This window comes from Marmota marmota, unplaced genomic scaffold (assembly GCF_001458135.2).
Source record: "Marmota marmota marmota unplaced genomic scaffold, marMar, whole genome shotgun sequence".
NCBI lineage: Eukaryota > Metazoa > Chordata > Mammalia > Rodentia > Sciuridae > Marmota > Marmota marmota.
Window position 1 is genome coordinate 7,425,589 of NW_026000294.1, and position 20,700 is coordinate 7,446,288.

General features: G+C 34.6%; 1 long non-coding RNA gene across 1 annotated transcript in view; it reads right to left on the reverse strand.

Annotated features, from left to right (window-relative positions):
- Nucleotides 1-1,494: 1,494 nt before the first annotated feature.
- Nucleotides 1,495-20,700, reverse strand: part of LOC125614426 — a 58,393-nt gene continuing 39,187 nt past the window's right edge. Inside the window, exons 2-3 of the long non-coding RNA XR_007345014.1 lie at nt 3,789-3,908; nt 1,495-2,596 (exon numbers count right to left, since the gene is read on the reverse strand). This is a non-coding gene — a long non-coding RNA (uncharacterized LOC125614426). The remainder of the gene's footprint in view (nt 2,597-3,788; nt 3,909-20,700) is intronic.

Here is a 20,700-nt window from a genome sequence, read left to right on the forward strand (position 1 = left end):
AAAATATAACCAACCTGGCTTCATTCCAGGGATGCAAGGATGCTTCAACATACATAAATCAATAAATGTAAAACAGCACATATATAGAATTGAGGATAAAATTCTCATGATTATCTAAATAGATGCACAAGAAACTTAGATAAAAATCCAGCATTGTTAAGTGAAATAAGCCACTCCCCAAAACCAAAGGCCAGATGTTCTCTCTGATATGTGGATTCTAACACACAATGGAGGCAGGGATAATAGAAGTTGAATTAGATAAAGGGGAATAAAGGGAAGAGAGGGGATGGGAATAGGATGGACAGAATAAATCAGACATAACTTTCCTATGTTCATATATGAATACACGAACAGTTTAACTCCACATCATGTACAACCACAAGAATAGGAAGTTATACTCAATGTATGTATAATATTTCAAAATACATTCTATTGTTATGTATAACCAAAAAGAACAAAAGAAAAGCAGCATTGCTTCATGAAAAAAAGCCCTGAACAAATTAATTACAAAAGGTTCATAACTCAACCTAATAATGGCTATGTATGACAAAATCATAGCCAATATAGCAGAGGGGTGGGAGGGGAAGGAAGGGGGCACGAGGTTAGAAATGATAGTGGAATGTGATGGACATCATTACCCAAAGTAAATGTGTGAAGACATGAATTGTTGTGAATATAATTTGTATACAACCAGAGATATGAAAATTTGTGCTTTATATTTGCAATATGAATTGTAATGCATTCTTCTATCATATATAAAGAAAAAAAAGGAATGCATTTTCTCTAAGATCAGGAATAATACATTTCTCTAAGATCAGGAATAATAATAAGTTTCCACTCTTGCCACTCTTATTCAATATATTACTAGAAATTTTAGCACAAACAATTTGGCCAGAGAAAAATATAGTTATACAAATTGAAAAGACAAGTCTAATTACCCTGGTTTGTAGAAGATATGGTTCCATACTTAGAAAATCCAAAAGACTCCACAAAAAGACTTAGAACTGATAAATTCAGCAAAGTAGCTTTTCTATACACCAATAATGAATTTACTGAGAAACAAATCATGGAAATAATCCCATTGACAAAATAAAATAAAATACCTCCAAAAATAAATAAAATACCTAGGAATATTCCTAATTAAGGAAATGTAAGAATTCTACATTTAAAATTATGGAACACTGAAGAAAGAAATTTGAGTAGACACTAGAAGATGGAAAGAATTCCCATGTTCATGGATTTGGAGAATCAATATTGTTAAAATGGCAATACTACCAGAGGTAATCTACAGACTCAATGCAATACCCATAAAATAACAATGACATTTTGCATAGAAGTAGAAAAAAAATCTATAAAGCATTAATTTAAAAAAACTACCAAAAAATAGGAGGAAGACAGTAGATTAGAGGAAAGGGAATAGAGGGAGGGAGGAAGAAAGGGAAAGGGAAGTATTGGGAACTGAAATGGAGCAAATTATATTCCATGAATGTCAAAATGAACTCCAATATTATGTATAAATACAATGTGCTAATAAAAAGAATTATATTTAAAACATTAAAAATACTTATCAATGAGTTTTCCCCTAATCAATGGTGTCTGGTATTAACATTGCCACATCAACTTTGTTTTTGTTATTATTTGCCTAGTATATTATTTTCCATTCTTTGCTTTCATTTTTTGGCATATTTATGTCTTAAACATTTCTTGTAAACTGCAAGGACCTAGCTTTTGTTTTTGTCACTTTTATTCCAATAAGCCATTTAGTTATAGTGACTGTCATTTAACCCATTAAGTTATAGTAACTTCACTGCGTATATATTCAAACTAATTTTTTCCTTATATTTTGAGATTTTTAGATATCAATCTTTTTCTGTTATTTCCTTCTTTCCTATTTTTCTTAAGATGGATTTCTTAAATTCTATTTTTATTTATTTTGATTTGAGAGTTAAATATGCTGCTTTTCACCTTTAATATTTACTCTTGTAATTATATAACAAATTTAAATGTAAATTATATCTTGAAACTCCTCCCCCAATATGAAATGCTTTAAATATTATCTTCACATTTTGTTTTGTTTTTATTACATATTACTTCATTTTTTTGTTTAGCACATACCATTTTAATGGCTTTATTAAGATATAATATATTCAATAAATTGCACATGTGTAAAATGTGACATTGCATAACTTTTGACACATGTGTACAGCCACAAAACCATCATCTTAATCAAGATAATAAACATATTCATCACTCCCAAATGTTTCTTTGTGTCCTTCATAATTTCTCCCACCCATCCTGGGGCAACCACTAGGTGCTTTTTGTTAGTATAGATAAGTTTAAATCTCAAGAAGTTCATATAATTCAATTATACAGTCCACATTGTTTATATTTTTCATTCAGCAAAATTATTTTTAATATTCATCCTTTTTTGATTGTGCTGGTGATTCATTCCTCTATATTGTTGAGTAGTATTCCATTGCTTATTCATTCATCTGTTAATAGAAATTCATGCTATTTCCAGATTGGGCTTATGATAAATGAACATTCATGTAAAGGCTTATACTGGTGTTTCATTTTCTTTCTCTTCAGTATATATCTATGAGTGGAAAGAGAAGGTCATATTGTAAATACATGTTTAACTTTTTAAGAAAATGCCAAATTGTTTTTCAAAGTAGTTGCATTGTTTTATATTCCACCCATCATTTCTTCCATATCTCCACTAATAATGGTATCACATGTGGTTTTAATTTGCATTTCACTAATTACTAATAATGTTAAATATATTTTCTTGTGCTTATTTGCAATCTATATTGCTTTAATTTTATTTATCCATTCATCTGTTGATAGACACGTAGGCTGAATACATATATTGGCTATTGTGAATTGTGCCGCGGTAAACATGGGTATGCATGTATCTCTAAAGTATACTGGCTTAACTTCTTTTGGATAAATACCAAGGAATGGTATGGTTGAAACATATGGTATTTCAATGTTTAATTTTTTGAGGAACATCCATAATGATTTCCATAGTGGCTGTGTTAATTTACATTTTTATCGACAGTGTATAGGAGTTCCTTTTCCCCCACATATTCACCAGCATTTATTGTTGTTTCCAACACTCTTTTGAAAACAGGTTTTAATTTTGATGAAGTCCAAATTATGTTTTTAATTTATTTGATTTAGCTTTTTTTATTTTTCTTTTGATTGACATGTTAATGGCACATTCAGTGATATTTCTACATAAGCATACAACATGCGCTAATCAAATCCAACCTTGCTTTATCCATCATCCCCAACAACGTATCCTGCCCAACTCTAGTTATCATTACTCATACATGAGAGACAACATACTGTACTTGTATTCCTCTTGTTTATGTCATTTAACATCATGCACTATGTTTTCTCTCCATTTTGCTGCAAATGAAAAGATTTCATCTTTTCATGCCTGAATATTATTACATTGTGTTTATCTCTGTGTGTTTCTGTGTGTGTATAATATATATATGATATCACATTTTCTTCATATGTTGATGGGCATCTGGGATGATTCCATATCCTGTCTTCTGTTTATAGCGCCACAAATAGACATGGACATATATGTATGTCTTTGGTATGTTTATTTCATTTCCTTTGGATACATACAAAGAAGGGGGTAGCTGGATAATATGGTGCATGTTTTTATGGGTCAAACTTTGGTGGCATATCTAAGAATTGCCTACTCAATGTCAGCTTAGACTACCATAACACTATACCACAAACTGGGAAAATTAAATATTTATTTTCTCAACCTGGAGGCTAAAAGTCCAAGATCAAGGTATGAGCATGGTTGATTCCTGGTGAGATCTCCCTTACTGGCTTGAAAATAGATGCTTCTTTTTTTTTCACTGTGTCTTCTTAAGGACTTTACTCTGTGAAAAAAAAGAGACCATCTATTATTAAGATATGTAAGAGAGACATATCTGATGCCTCATTCTTATAAGGACAGTCATTGGAATAGAACCACACCATTATGGCCTCATTTAGCCTTGAGTAACTCCTTAATATAGTCCCACTCAGGTTGGACTTCAATATATAAATTGGAGGTTGCATTGGGGGCCACAATTCAATTTATAATATCAAGGAACAAGGATTTTCTCCTAAAAGTTTATAGTTGGTGGTTTTACATTTAAGTGCATGAGCCATTTTTTTATTTGGTGTAAGATATGGACCAAACTCCTTTCTTTGCATATTAATAACCAATTGTTTTAACATCACATATTGAAAAAACAGTCATTTCACCACTCAATTGCCCCCAAACTCAGTTTTCCATTTATTGTGTGTGTTTATTTTTGAATTTTTAATCCATTTAATTTTTTTATATATCTATCATTATATATCTATCATTATGCCAGGTCCACATGTCTTTACTGATTACTGTTTTTTTTTTTTGGGGGGGTGAATACCAGGCACTCAGGGGCACTCAACCACTGAGCCACATCCCTAGCCCAATTTTGTATTTTATTTAGAGACAGGGTTGCTTAGCACCTTGCTTTTGCTGGCGCTGGCTTTGAACTCACCACCCTCTTGCCTCAGCCTCCTGAGGAGCTGGGATTACAAACGTGCCAACACACCCAGCCTGATTACTTGTATAGTAATTTCAGAAATCAGGAAGCAACCATTTGTCTTTTTGTCAAGATTACTTTGGCTATCCTGATGCCAAGTGGGATTTATATCATTTTATCCATTTCTGAAAAAAAAAGCCTGCTGAGTTTTTAATTGAAATTGCAATGAATCTATATATCAATTTAGGGATAATTATAACATCAGAATCTTAACAGTTTTCCAATCCATGAATAATATATACCTCTCAGTTTCTTTAGGTCTTCTTTAAGTACTGTAAGATACATTTTATAGTTATCATTTATTTATGTTTGAATCTTGAACATCTTTTGTCAGATTTATTCCTAAGTATTTCCATATTTTTGGTGCTATTGAAAGTGGCACTTTTTGAATTTTACATTTTTGATATCATATTTGGGTATCATATAAGATCATTTTATACTGAATTTGTCTTCTGCAGTATTATTAATATCACTTATTTATTTCCAGGATATATTTTGCAGATTTCATCAGATTTTTCCACATTAAATAATCATGTTGCTTATGAATAAATAAACTTCACTACTTCCTTTCTAAACTGTATGCCTTTTGTTAATATTTCTTGTCTTGTTGAACTCACTTGAACTTCCAGTACAATGTTAAATAGAAATATCGAGAGCAGTCATCATTTTCTTATTCCTGATCTTATAGGGAAAGCAGTCTTTTTATTCAATATAATTTGTTTTGTATGTTTTGAGTTCATCCTCAAAACACAGTTGGCAGATTTTTTTTCTAATTGTACAATGCTATATTATGGAGGAGGGAAGGGCGTGTTTGATAAAAGTAACACACTTTTCTTCCCTCTGCTGTATTACTCTCAGTATTGTGCTTATTGTGGATATTGTGCTCACTTAGATGGTTTGGGCAGTTCTCACAAAGTAATTTTGTCTGTACATTTTTATTTACATATTTCTGAAATAATGATGACCTTGGATTTACTAATCTGCTACCCTGCTGATGTCATGGCATTGCTATAATTTTATATGTTATGTTTGCAAAATATATTACTCCAGCCTAGAAAAAGATAAAAAATTTAACAGAAAGAAAATTTATCATAATAAAAGTATATTGAATGTTATATTAATTTGCATTTAGTAAAGTAAGCATATACTATATTCCCCTGATTTAATATATTGTGAAATATACTACTACATTTCCCAGTGTAAAACTATTCTTCATTCCTGGGATAAACCTAATTTGATCATTTACTTTTCCATATATTTCTGTATTTTGTTCACTAATGTTTTGTTTATGATTTTGCATTCATATTCAAAAGTGAGAATGACCTGCAATTTTCCTTTGTCATCTAGCTCTTGTTTGGTTTCTGTATGAATCTGATGCTAAACTCATTACAATACTTGGGAATTATTCCCTTTCTTCCTGTATTCTAGAAGAGTATCTATAAGATTGAAATCATAATTTACTCAGATAACCTTTAAATCATCTCTGATGTCTTTTTAAGAAAAAATTTTCATTGTGAGATCAATTTTTTAATTATGAAAGAATTATTCAAAGTTTTAATTTTATTGAATCATTTTGGGGAAGTTATATTATTCTAGGCAAATATTCATTTTGTTTTGTAGTACCCTCTTTGGTATCCTTATAATCACTGAAAAGTTTATAGGTGTGAGACTTTTCTTAATCCTAATATTGCTGTTTTATATTTCCTTCACTCAGTCTTAACAAGAATTCATTAATATTTTTAACACATGAAATTTTATGTCTGTTGATACTCTCTATTGTATATTTGCTTTCCTTTTCATTTGTGACTATTGTTATCCTTATCATTTTTCTTATTCCATTGGTCTTCTCCTGGTTTTATTACTTATATGCATACCATCTTGATTTTCACACTTCTTTCTTTTCTCATATGAATATTTTAAGCTGCACTATTAAGTACATATATATTGAGAATTTTTATAACTTCAAAATAAATTAAATGTTTTATAATTATGTAGTGGCATTTTTTTAGTATTGTTTTGCCTGATATGTTTGGTTTGCTGCTAACATAACTCTGCAGCTCTTTTTTTTTTTTAGTTACTATTTGCCCACTACATTTATCTCCACTTGTATTAATACTGCTGGTCACAGTATTGTTCTATTTTAAATATATCCTTTGTAGTTAAATATAGATGGACTTCCTATTTTATCCATTCTGAACAGTCTTTTAACTGGATAATTTAGTAGATTTACCTTTGCTATTATTACTAATACACTTGGATTTATTTCTACCATCTTATTTTGGAATTTCTCCAGTATCTTCTTTTTCTATTCTCTTTTTTTCTTTTTTACCTTTTTCCCCTTCCCACTTTGGAAGTTAGGAGTTCTGTTTTTGTACTTTTAGCAATTACTCTAGAAAATTTAAGATGTATGGTTAACAAAGAAAATTAATCCATATTCTATATAATCCTCTAGGGACCTCAGAAAATTTTATGTCCATTTACCGCCTCCTAGCATGATCCTATCCCTAGTATTTTAGTTCTTTTTTTAACTCTATAATTTAGCAATATGGTGAAGATTTCACCTTCCAAATATTTAAAGCTCTGCATGCATATTAACCTTTTAATTTTACCCATCCTTTCTTTTTTTCATCTCAGGCTTTCCAACTGGGATCACTTTATGCCTTTAATACATTCTATAGAATTTCCTTTAGCAAAGAACTCTTGATGGAAAACCATCTCCGCTTTTGTATTGTTTTGATTTGATTGAAAATGTCTTTATTTTTCTATCATTTGAAAAAAATTGCAGTAAAATGAGAATTGAACCCAGGACCTCATGCATGATAAGCAAGTGCTCTACCACTGAGCTACATCCTGTTGTTGTTGTTGTTGTTGTTATTATTATTATTATTATTATTATTATTATTATACCAGGGATTGAACCCAAGGACATTTAACCACTGAGCCACATCCTCAGTCCTTTTTATTTTTATTTTTTAAATTTTGAAATAGGGTCTTGCTAGGTAGCTTACAACCTTGCTAAATTGCTGAGGCTGGCTTTGAATTTGTGATCCTCCTGCCTCTGCCTCCCAAACTGCTGGGATTATGGGTGTGCACCACCATATCTGACTCCTTAGTCTTCATTCTTAATAGATAGTTTTATAGGGTATATTAGTCAGCTTTCCATCACAGTGACAAAAAACCTTAGAGAATTAACACATAAAGAGGAAGAATTTATTTTGGCTTGTAGTTTCAAAAGTTTCAGTCCATTTTTGCTTGGATCAGTTGGTTTTGGTCCTTTGGTGAGGCAGAGCATCATGATGAAGAGTATGTGATAGAAAAAAGTTGCTCACCTCATGGTGGTGGGGAAGTAAAGAGAGAAAAATGTTGGGGTCCCAGTATCCCCTTCAAGGACATGTTCCCAGTGACTTAACTTCCTTTCACTAAACCCAGCCTCCAAAAGGCTCCACCACCTCTCAATAGCACCATCAGCTGGTGATCAATCCTTCAGTACATGAGCCATTAGGGAAACATTTAAGATCCAAACCATAACACAGAGTATAGAATTTGAAATTGACAATTGTTCTTTCCTAGCACATTGGCAATACAAATTCATTTATTTTTCTCATTTTCATTGTAATGAGAAGTCAACTATCAGTCTAACTACTATTGCTGAATAGGTAATCTCTTTGAGCCCTTTTTCAGAATTTTCTCTTTTTCTCTGGGGTTGTACTGTTTCACTATGATAGTTCAAGAGTAAATAACTTTTCTTAGGATCCACTAGGGATTTGGAATCCAAAGGTATGTGCCTTTCATCAATTAATTTAAAAATATCTCTATTCTCTTTTTCTGGAAGTCCAATTAGATGCATATTAGAGCTTCTCATTCTGTTTTCTTTCTCTCTCAATTTTCCATCTCTATGCTGTCTGTGCTATATCCTAGGTGATTTCTTCATTTATGTCTTCCAGTTCATTACTTTTGTCTATGTCCATTGAATTTTCTTTTAAATTAAATTATGGCATTCTTATTTCTAAAGGCATATGTGTGTGTGTGTGTGTGTGTGTGTGTATGTATATATAAAGAGAGAAAGAGAAAGAGAGGGAGAGAAAGAATATGCATGAATATATTTGTATATGAGCAAAGAGGGGAAGGAGAAGACCATACAATGCATAATTGGCTCCAAACTTGAGCCACTTAAATGGAAATTTCTCATAAGTTAACCCTGAATTATGGCTGAGTTTAAAGACTCCTTCACAAGTTTTAAATACCTATCCCCTTTCAACTCTCTTTGCTACAGTTCATGTTTTGAGAATTAGGTCACAATCTGCATTTGTCTAAGATGGTCCTATATCTTCTGGTTAGGATTTTTCATCCAAAACCTAATTAAGTTTTCTCATGTCCTGATGCATCTTTCCATAGTTCTATACAAATATGATTTCCAGAGCCAAGACAAAACAGATGCAGGCAGTTGAAACTAATTCTTTGGCCATTAGATTTGTAATCACTTTCATTCCCATTCCACTTCAGCCTGTGGTGATGACTCATCCCTTATAGAGCTCAGGGACTTCTCTCTCTCTCTCTCTCTCTCTCTCTCTCTCTCTCTCTCTGTGTGTGTGTGTGTGTGTGTGTGTGTGTGTGTGTTGGCCACATGTTTTAGCCAGGGGAGAATCCCATCTATCCATCATCCATCACAGCTCCTGATACACATGATCAACCAGAGGATCAAGCTAAAGAGACAGAGAGAATATAGAGCAGTGGCCATGGGGGATAACAGACCCTTAGAAGTCCATTCAGTGGAATAAGATCAATGTTAATGTTATCTAGTCCTGGCCTAAGTAATAGATCCTTGGTGGTACCAGGAGCAGATTTCTACCTACTCCTGGCAGCCTTGAAGTTTCTATTCTGTCCTTGCCCAAATCTCATTTTATTTTCCTCTGGAGTGGGACACTGGATAACAGAGTCCTGATCCCCTTTGTTTGAGGATGCAGTAATAATAGTGACCATATGATGAATCATTCACACTTTAACTCAAATGTTACTATTTCTAGGAAGTAATCTTCCTCTAGGAAGCTCAATTGCTCATCTGGATGTGAGCCTGAGTTTGTTCTTTCTTCTACAGTATATATACTTATTACACATGCTCCATCTCCTCTGAATTAAAATGATCCATATACCTGTTAATTTTCACATTATTCTACATTTTTGGAAGCAAAGGTCTTATCGTTCTCATGTACTTCCTTGCCACAGTGTCTAGCACAGTGTAATAATGAATAATAAAATAACAGAATAATGAAAAATCTACATGTGTCTTTTTGGTTTGAATAGGAGGTGGCTCCTCAAAGCTCCTGTGTTAATTTAGGAATGTTTATGGCAAAATGACTAGATTGTGAGAGCTGTAATCTAATCAGCCCATCCTAGTTTGAATAGACTGAGATACAGCAGTGAGAAAAACAGATCAAAATCCTTGTTCTAAAATAGTTTTGGGGGGGGCTGGGGATGTGGCTCAAGCGGTAGCACGCTCGCCTGGCATGCGTGCGGCCCGGGTTCGATCCTCAGCACCACATACAAACAAAGATGTTGTGTCTGCCGAGAACTTAAATAAATAAATAAATAAATATTTAAAAAAAAATAAAATAAAATAGTTTTGGGGAAGCACTTACAGAATGGCAGTATGCAGAGCTTCTAGGAACCTCTCCCCAACAAAGTAAGCATAACTGGTAAAATATACATAAATCAACCATTTAAGTCTCTAGAAGTGTTCTAAGGCCATACATCAAATAGAAATCATTTGTTCAAGCCAGGTTTGGTAGTGCATACCAGAGGCTCAGGAGGCTGAGGCAAGAGAATCACAAGATCAAAGCCACCCTCAGCGACTTAGCAAGGCTCTAAGCAACTTAGCAAGACCCTGTCTCAAGATTTTAATTTTTTTAAAGGGGTGGCTCAGTGGTTAAGAGACTCTTGTTTTAATCCATGGTACTCCCCACATGATTTTTCAAGCCAATCTATATCTTGGTAAGAAAAGTGGGATTCTGCGGCATTTAAAACACAGCCTATCACCTACAGATACTTACAGAACTCTCCACTTAACAATAGCCAAATATGTAGTCTTCTGAGGTACACATGAAAAATAATCCAGGGCAGTCCATATTGGCTACAGGATAAGCCTCAACAGATTTAAAAGTGTTGAAATAATGTAAAATCTGCTTTCTAAACTTAATGCAATAAAACTTGAAGTAAAAATATGGAGAGAATTTGGAAAATTCACAAATATGCAAAATTAAACAACATAGTCAACAAATAGGTCAAAAAAGAAATCACAAGAAAAAATAGAAAACTACTTTCAGAAGAATAAAAATTATGACACAACCTGCCATCACTTATTGGATGTAGTGCTTGTAGAGAAATTTATAGCTGTAAGCACTTGTACTTTTAGAAAGATTGCAAAATAACCTAAACCGCCACCTTAAAAACTGGGGAAAGAGGAGAAAAGGGCAGAAACTAATGAAATAGAGAATAGAAAAACAACAGGGAGAATCAGCAAAACCAAAAGATGAATGGTTCTTTGAGCAAAAATGACAGACCTTTATGTAGTCTGATGAAAGAGCACTAGAAGTATTCAAATTATCATTATTATTATTGTTATTATTATTATTATTTTGCAGTGCTAGAAATAAAGCATAGGTTCACACATTCTAGGCAATTTCTCTACCACTGATATAAACCCCTGTCCACAAATTATTAAAATTAGAAATGAAAGAAATATCAGTACTCCCTTCCTTTTCATGGCCAAATAAAATTCCATTGTATGGATACATGAACATATTATCACGTTTTATTTATCTATTCATCACTTAGTAGTCATTGAGTTGTTTACAGCCTTTGGTTTCTATTAATAGCACTGTTATGAACATTCATGTACAAATTTTGCATAGATGTATGTTTTAATTTCTTTTTGAGTATATACCTGTGTGTAGAATTGATGGTCAAATGGTAATTTTATTTTTAACTTTTTGAAGAATTGTCAGACTGTTTTTCAAAGAAGCTAAACCAGCAAAAGCAGTTTACCTGCAATGTGTGAGCATTCTACATTTTCCACTTCTCTTCAACAATTATTATTGCCTGGCTTTTTTTTTACTACAGACATCCTAATATGTGTAAACTGGTATGTCATTATAGTTTTGATTTGCATTTTCCTAATGATAAATTTTATTAAGTATTTTTTCTTATTTATTGACCACTTGCATTTCTTCTATGGAAAAATGTTCATCTGGATCATCTACCCATTTTAAAATTGATTTGTTTGTTGCTATGATTTGAATGCTTATGTACCCCCAAAGATTCATGTGTTGAAATCCTACCCTCCAAAGTGATGATATTAAGAGATGGGGCCTTTGAGAGGTAATGAGGTCAAGGGTAGAGCCCTCATGAATGTTATTAGCCCTTATAAAGAAACTCTAGAGAGCTAGCTAGCTATCTCTACCATAAGAGGACACAGCTTAGAAGGTATAATCTATGAACCAGAAAGCAGATCTTCAAACAGACACCAGGTCTGGCAAGTCTAAAATTTGTTCTTGTTCTTTCCAGTCAATAAATTTCTAATATTTAGAGCTGCTTAGTTTCTGGTATTTTGTTATTGCCCCACAAATGAATGAAGACATTTGTCTTTTTATTGCTGGATTGTAAATATTTTCTATAAATTCTGGAAGCAATTTCATTAGATATATTACTTGCAATAGTATATCCCACATTGTTGTTTGTCTTTTTCTTTCTATTGTCTTATCATGCACAAAATATATAATTTTGACAAAGCCATATCCATCCGTTTTTCTTTTGTTGCTTCTACTTATGGTATCATATCTAAGATCTCAAGAATTCACTTTTAAATTCTCTTATAAGAGATTTATGGTTTTACCTCTTAAATTTAGGTGTGACTCCTTTTGAATTATTTTTCTTACATTGTGTGAGGTTCAACTTCATTCCTTTACATATGAGTATATTATTGTTTCAATACCATTTGTTAAAAAGAATTTTTTGTCCTATTATGCTATCTAAAATCAATTGAGCATGATTGTTCAGGTTTAATTGAGGAGGGTATTGGGATTAAACCCAGGGGTGCTTAACCACTGAACAACATCTCCAGCCCATTTTCAATTTTTATTTTTGAGACACAGTCTTGCTAAATTGCTCAGGGCCTTGCTAATTTGCTGAGGCTGGCTTTGAACTTGGTGATCTTCCTGCCTGAGTCTCCTGAACCACTGGGATTACAAAGGTGTGTGCCACTGCACCTGGCTTAGGTTTAATTCTGAACTCTCTATTAGTTCCATTGATCTATACTTCTGTATTAGTGCCACTACTACACTGTCTTGATTACTATGTATTTTTAGTAAATTTTAAAATTGGAATACAACTTTGTTGTTTTTAAAGATTGTTCTGGTTATTGTGACTCTCTTACATTTCCACATAAACTCCAGAATTATTTGTCAATTCAAAAAGAAGCCTTACTTAGGTGTTACTCTTAGCCCTCTTCTGTTTTTCACTTTATACTTCTGTATTAATCAGGATGTTCTAGAGAAACACAACTGATAAGTTATAGAGATGATAGATGATAGGTAGATAGATAGATGATAGATAGATAGATAGAAAGATAGATAGATAGATAGATAGATATTAGGAATTGGCTCATATGATTATGGAGCCTGGCAAGTCTAAAATTTGAAGTGTGGGTTTTCAGGCTTGAGACTCAGGAGAGTTGATACAGTTCCAAACGATGGAAAGTCTAGTGGAAACGCTGTCAAGCTGGAAATCCAGGGGAGCCAATGATACAGGTAAAACTTGAAGGCAGGCAACTGGGGATTTAACTTTCACTTTGGGAGGCTGGTCTTTTTATCTATTCAGGCCTTCAACTGATTGGATGAGGTTTAACCACATATTTTATTCAAGGTTCACTGATTTAAATGTCAATCATATACATAAAGACCTTCTGAGTTGACACATAAAACTAACCACCATATCCTTCTCTGTAGTAGTTAAAAATTTCATCTAAACTATGATTAACAAATTTCTATGTTTAGTCATATAGTTCATATAGTCATAATATGCCTGTTAGGCATATTTATATACCACCTTCCTAGTTCTCATATTTATCTGAATATTTATTGAATTCCTCAAACCAGGTTTTTTCAAAACTAGATTTATCCTTTCTGTCTCCCCTGTAAAGCAAGCAAAGATACTGGCTACTCATTGCCTTCACTTACTTCACAAAGCCAAAAATTTGACAGTCATCCTAGGTGGCTTCCTTTCTTTCATCCCTACCACTCATTATCTAACACAGTTAGAGTCTATCCATTCCTGCCCTGTAACCCTCCTATTATCTCATTCTCCTAAGTGCACCATCTCATCACCATCCCCACTTCCACTGCCCTGCTCTAAACCTTAATTCTCTCTTACTTGGGCAAGAGCTCATAACTAGTCTCCCTTATTGTAGCCTCATTTCCTATGTACCCATTTTATAGGTTGCTTCAAATGTAATCTTTTAAAATCATATCTGAAAAGTGGAATGGATCTGACCAAATTTTCGTATTTGCATGCATGGATGTGGCACATAGTCTTGGCATTGGGTGTATCCTCAGGACAATAATTATAAAAATAATGTAAACTCTAAATGAATTGAAGAGAAATCCTTAGAATGGGGGGAGGGGAGGAGGGGGCAAGGAGGAAGTGCTAGGGATTGTATCAGAGTGGGTTGTGTTCCATGTTTTTTGTGATTATGTCAAAGTGTGTTCTGGCATTGTATCATAACTAAAAAGAATTAAAAAATAAAAATTAAAAATATGATAAGACCATGAAGATGAGTAGGTGGAAAGACTGGTTACTTTATGATATACTTTGATATAACCTAATGAGAGTGTTTGAGTTAAAATTAGCATTTAGACAGTAGGTAAAAAATTTACCTCTGGTAATATATCTGCCTGCTTAAAACGCTCTAAATGGCTTATATGAGTGCAGTGGCACACATTTGTAATTCTAGCAACTTGGGAGGATGAGGCAAGAGGATCACAAGTTCAAGGTTATCCTTGGTAACTTAGCAAGAATCTCACTACTTACCAACACACTGTCTCAAATTAAAAAATAAAAAGGACTGGGGATGTAGTTCAATGGTAAAGCACCCCTAGGTTCAATCTCTAGTACCAAAAGTAAATAAAAGTAAAACCCTCCAATAACTATTTAATATACAAAATATATTAAGGTTTGAATAAGTCCCCTGATATGATCAAGTTACTTCAAGATATGGGCCTGACTTCTTCTCCAACTTCATCTCTACCTAGACTTTCTTGCCACTACCTACATTTTATGATTTAGCAATGTCAAAGTGAATACTACTTACAGAATACATCATGTCATTTTATACCTTTGCACATGTTATTATTTCCACCTAAACTTTTTGCTCCCACCCCCTTACTCCTCTGGCAAACTTCAATGCATCATTCAGTATCATTGCCTTTCTACAATTATATTTCTACAGAGCCCCAGAGTTGTACCTAATCATCCCCTTCTCTGGGTATTTCTATACCTTGTACTTTCCTACATTTTTGTTCTTTTCTTAATGTCTTATAATTAGAGTTATTGTATATCTCTCCTATTAGGAAAAAAGGGGAGTGTGTGTCATTGTGCACTCATTTCAGTGTCCCACTCAGAGCCTGGGTCATATGGAACTCAATAAATATTCGAAAATAAGTTATTGCTGAATGAATGTATGAACAATTGATTCAAATGAAAATGGGTTTCACCTGCTATTTAAATGCTGCTGGAACCCAAATATTTTTGTAAGGCCTTTCCTGAACTCCAGACCTATATCCAGCTGTTACTTTAACATTTATATTTAGATGCAATAAATCTAAGTAAATCTGTCCTGACACCTCTCAAATCTGTTTCTTTAACTTATATAGGTGAATGAAACCATTCATTCACTCAGGAATGCAGTTCCCAAATCTGGAACATACTCGACTTCCTCAATCCCTGTCCTTCAGCTTCTGTTACCTTCCCTCCAGTCAGCCACAGAGTATTACTGATCCTAATTCCATAACTTTTCTTATATTGGTTCTTTTATTTTCTATCTGGCCAAGGGAGGGCATTAAATGTGGTGATCCACACAGGGAGGAAGAGGTAAAAAAAAACTGTGCTGAACCTGAAGAGTTGTGAAGCTCAAATAAAAGTAGGTAAGAAAGACCCAAGAGGACTCTTAACATGTTTCTAATTCCTATGCTAATATAACTGCCAATACCTTTCCCTCACTTCATCACTTCAAAGAAAGGAAGTGCCAAGACCAGGCAAGAATGCTAGTCTTGTAATCTGATACTAGGGTATGATCTTTAGCATTGAAGTTAGAATAGACAGCATTACTCATAGAACAAAATTAAATTGAATAGCTACTATACTCCCATTTAGATAGATAGGATAAAGAAGTGATTAAGAGTAGATTTCTGGGGCTGGGGTTGTGACTCACCTGTAGAGCACTCGTCTAGCATGTGGGAGTCACTGGGTTCGATCCTCAGCACCACGTAAAATTAAATAAATAAAATAAAGGTTAAGAAAAGAGTACATAGCCTGGGTTTGATTTACAGTACCTACATATGTTACCTTGGGAAAGAAATTTAATATTTCTTCTTCATACATAAAAGGATAATTATAGTACCTATGGGTCATGAGGTTATTATAAAGATTAAAAGAAGGAATCACCCATCTTCACTAATTATCCATGCTCTTTAGCAGAGGTGGTATCACATTCTGAGTCTATCAGAAAGGGGTGTTAGTTTGCCAGACAAGGAACTAGGATTGTGATGGTGCTGTCAGAGAAGGACTGACTAGAAATGGGAAGCCTGAGAGAAAGGTTCTTCATGGACAAGTGCTATATAAAGAGAATAATCTCCTAGACATGTAAAAAACTCAAAAAACTCAACACCAAAAAACCTAAAAAAAGAAATAACAAACAAACAAACAATCCAATCAATAAATGGGCTAAGGAGCTGAACAGACATTTCTCAGAAAATATATAATCAATCAACAAATACATGAAAAAAATCCTCAACATCTATAGTAATTAGAGAAATGCAAATAAAAACTACTCTAAGATTTCATCTCACTCCAATCAGAATGGCAGTTATCAAGAATACAAGCAACAATAATAAGTGTTGGCAAGGATGTGGGGGGAAAAGGCACACTCATACATTGCTGGTGGGACTGCAAATTGGTGCAGCTGATATGAAAGCAATATGGAGATTCCTTTGAAAACTTGTAATGGAACACCATTTTACCCGCTATCCCTCTCCTCAGTCTATACCCTGAAGACTTAAAAACAGCATAATGCAGTGAGGCAGCTAAGTTTATAGCAGCATAATTCACAATTGCTAAACTATGGAAGCAACCTAGATGCCCTTCAATAGATGAATGGATAAAGAACTCTGGTACATATATACAATGGGATATTACTCAGCATTAAAAGAGAATTAAATTATGGCATTTGCAGGTAAATAGATGAGTTGGAGAATATCATGCTAAGTGAAATAAGCCAATCTCAAAAAACCAGGGGCAGAATGTTTTCTCTGATAAGTGGATGCTAATCCATACGGGGGGTGAGCATGGGATGAGTGGAGGAACTTTGGATGGGGAAAAGGGCAGGAGTGGGCAAAGGGGTAGAAAAGTTGGTGGAATGAGATGGGCATTATTACCCTATGTACATGTATGATTGCACAAATAGTGTGACTCTACTTCATGCACAACCAGAGAAGTGAAAAATTCAGCTCCATTTGTGTACAATGAATTGAAGAGCTTTCTACTGTCATGTATAACTTATTAGAACAAATAAATAAATAAAAAGAGAATCGGTGTGCTAAAGAACAAAAGAATACTTGGTCTAGTATTTGACATTGCTGGGTTGGAACCTACACTGACATTCCTGGTTCTGACATTCCTGATCTCAGGTAAGATGTTTAGCTTTTTTGCACCTGTTTCTTTCCATTCTTGTCATACAGAGAACAAGAGTCATGCATTCCCATAGGGCTCTTCTGAAAATGAAATGATGAAATCCCTATGGAACACTTAGCATTATCACCTGGAATAAATGAGTACCAGGTATTCTTATCATCAGTATTATTACTACAACCTAAAACTGGGGGCTTTGGGACTCTCTTCCCTAATGTCTTACTCCAAGGAAAATAAAATTAGACTTGGGCAAGGACAAAATAGAAGCTTCAGAGATGCCAGGAGCAGGCAGTAATCTGCTCCTGCCATGACAAAGGATTTATTTCATAGGCCAGGACTGGATCACATTAAACTTGGCCACATTCCTCTGTGTGAACTTCTAAAAGAATCTGTCACCCCAATGGCCACTGCTCTGCATTCTCTCTACCTCTTTACCCTAACCTTCTGGGGAAAAAAGAAAGATACTTGGCTTTGATCACATATGTGAGGAGCCTGGGAGGGACAGGTGGGGTTCTCCCCTGGCCAACACACGCACACACACACAAACACACACACACAAACACACACACACACGAGAGGGAGCAGACTCTGAGCTCTATAGAGGATGAGTCATCTCCATGGGCTGAAGTGGAGTGGAAATTAAACTGATTACAAATCCAATGGCCAAGGAATTATTTTTAACCTCCTGCACCTGTTTTGCCTTGGCTCTGGGAATCACATTTGCACAGAACCAGGGAAGGATCTTGAGCTTTTAAGATGGATCAGGGGATGATAAATCTTGATCAGGCTTTGGAGAAAAAAAAATCTTACTCAGAAGTATAGGACCACTTTAGAAAAATGCAGATTGTGATCTCAGCCTCAAAACATGAACTATGACAAAGAGAGGTTCAAGGGGATAGTTATTTAGAGCTAGTGAGGGAAACTTAAATTCAGTCATAATTCAGGAATAGTCTATGGAGAATCTCCACTTGAGGGGCTGAAGTTTGGAGGAAAACATGCATTGGATGGTCTTTATCCTGCTTCTTTCTTCAGGATTAAGAATGCTGTGCATTTTCCTACCCATTAATCCAGTCTAATTTACAGTTGATTGCACTCTCTCTTTTGACTCACAATCCTTTACCTTCATCTTTCCCCAATTTCAGGGTTTCTCTGACTATGTTATGCATACAAATATTCCAGATGTTATTTCTTAGTCTAGGTGGTAGGGTAAGGGTATCTATTATGTTTTGTTATATTAATGTATATGCACTTTTGCATGGAAAAAAACATTTTTTGCTGGTTCTGGGGATTGAACTCAGGGCCTTGTGCCTGTTAGGCTAATGCATTACCACTAAGCTATATCCCCAGCCCTAAATAAATAAATAAGTTAATAAACAAGGAAAGATGGAGCTTGTTAAACAAGTAGATTTTCCAAATCCATTTCCTCAAAGTTTCTGATTCAGTAAAATATTTCTGGTGATGGTGGTCTGCAATCCACATTTGAAGAAACAATACTCTTGTGGATTTCCTTGACAGAACCATCAGGAAATTCCATATATTGCATGGGTAGTCACTGATTATGCCACAGCAAGGCAAATGTCCCCAAGATGAAGATGATTATTGGTTGAGATAGATGTGTCAAACATCTCTAGATTTTTTAAATCAAAGTTCCATTAGCACATGCCTTTTTCTATTTCATTCTTCACAATTAATGTTATTTGTCATGGACTGTACATTATTATGGTGCTAAACTAGGAGGGGATTATGTGCAATGAGAGATTTTCTTAATTTTTACTTCATCAATATATACTCATTGAACTATGTTTCAGATGTAAAATTTCATGCTGTCATTATGCATATAAGGCCGATGCTGTTTCTTTATAGTCTGTTATCCAGATTTACCTTGTTTCTTGTTCTTCAGGGAGGCTCCACGTATTAAGCATATTTTGGGAAGAGAATGGCGTGGATGAATGGAAGAAGGTAGGAGGTCACGAAGGCTATAGAATAAGATAACAACAAACATTGGTAACATCTTATGAGGCAAACTGATGTCTCAGAATTCAACTTGACTTGGATGAAAAGGGTTTTGGAAGTACTAAGAGAAATAAAAGCTGTGGCTGTGGCTGTGGCTGTGACTCAGCGGTAGCACAGTTGTCTGGCATGTGTGAGGCATTGGGTTCGATTCTTAGCACTGTGTATAAATAAATAAAACAAAGGCCCATCAACAACTAAAAAATTTAAAAAAAAATAAATAAAAGCTGAACAATGACAGTGATAATAGAAGCCCCCAAAACAGATCCTACTATGGGCATAGAGATGATCATCAACAAACTGAAAGGAAAGACAGGGATTTAGAGAGGACAATTTACTGTTCACATAATGCAATATTGAGATACATGTATGTGACAGTGATTACCATCTGTACACTACAAACTGATCTCACCATATTCCATAATAGTAGATATGTAGGCAGATCTGTGGGCTCAGCCTCACTAGATTTCCAGCTTTAGATATGGCCTTGTAACTAAATTTTCTCCGGTGGAAATTAGGAGTGGAAATTTTTGTGCCACTTCTAAGCCTAGTCTATGAAACCTCCCACACAATCATCCATGTTCTTTCGCTTTTGATGAGGGTGGAAATGAAAATGACTAAAGCAACTGTGAAATCCATGGGTTGAAGATAACAGAGTCCATCTGTGTGGAGCCTTGAATGACTATGTAGAACCAAGACATTGCTACAGAGAGAGAGAGAGAGAGAGAGAGAGAGAGAGAGATGCCTTCCCTGAACTTTTATGCAATAGAGAAATAAAATTTGATTTAGAGTCTGTTTGAATAACTGTTTAGCCTTCTGCTTTAATTAATTTGACTTATAGCAGAAACTTTAATTCAGAAATCTATAAAAGACATTTTGGGCTCCATCCTGCCACTGGCAGACACCCATTGGACTCAGACTCTGGCTCAGGACCACTTCTTCAGACCAGCAGACCACCATGGGATCTCATGCCTCACCCAGATCTGCACACACTGACCTGTGCAGGAACCAGGCTCACAGTAGACCTGGATCCATCCTGACACCAGCAGACACCCACCTTAGCTCTGGCACAGGACGGCCTCTTCCAACCAGCAGACCATTGAGGAAGCTCAGGCCCAACCCAGATCCTCCCACA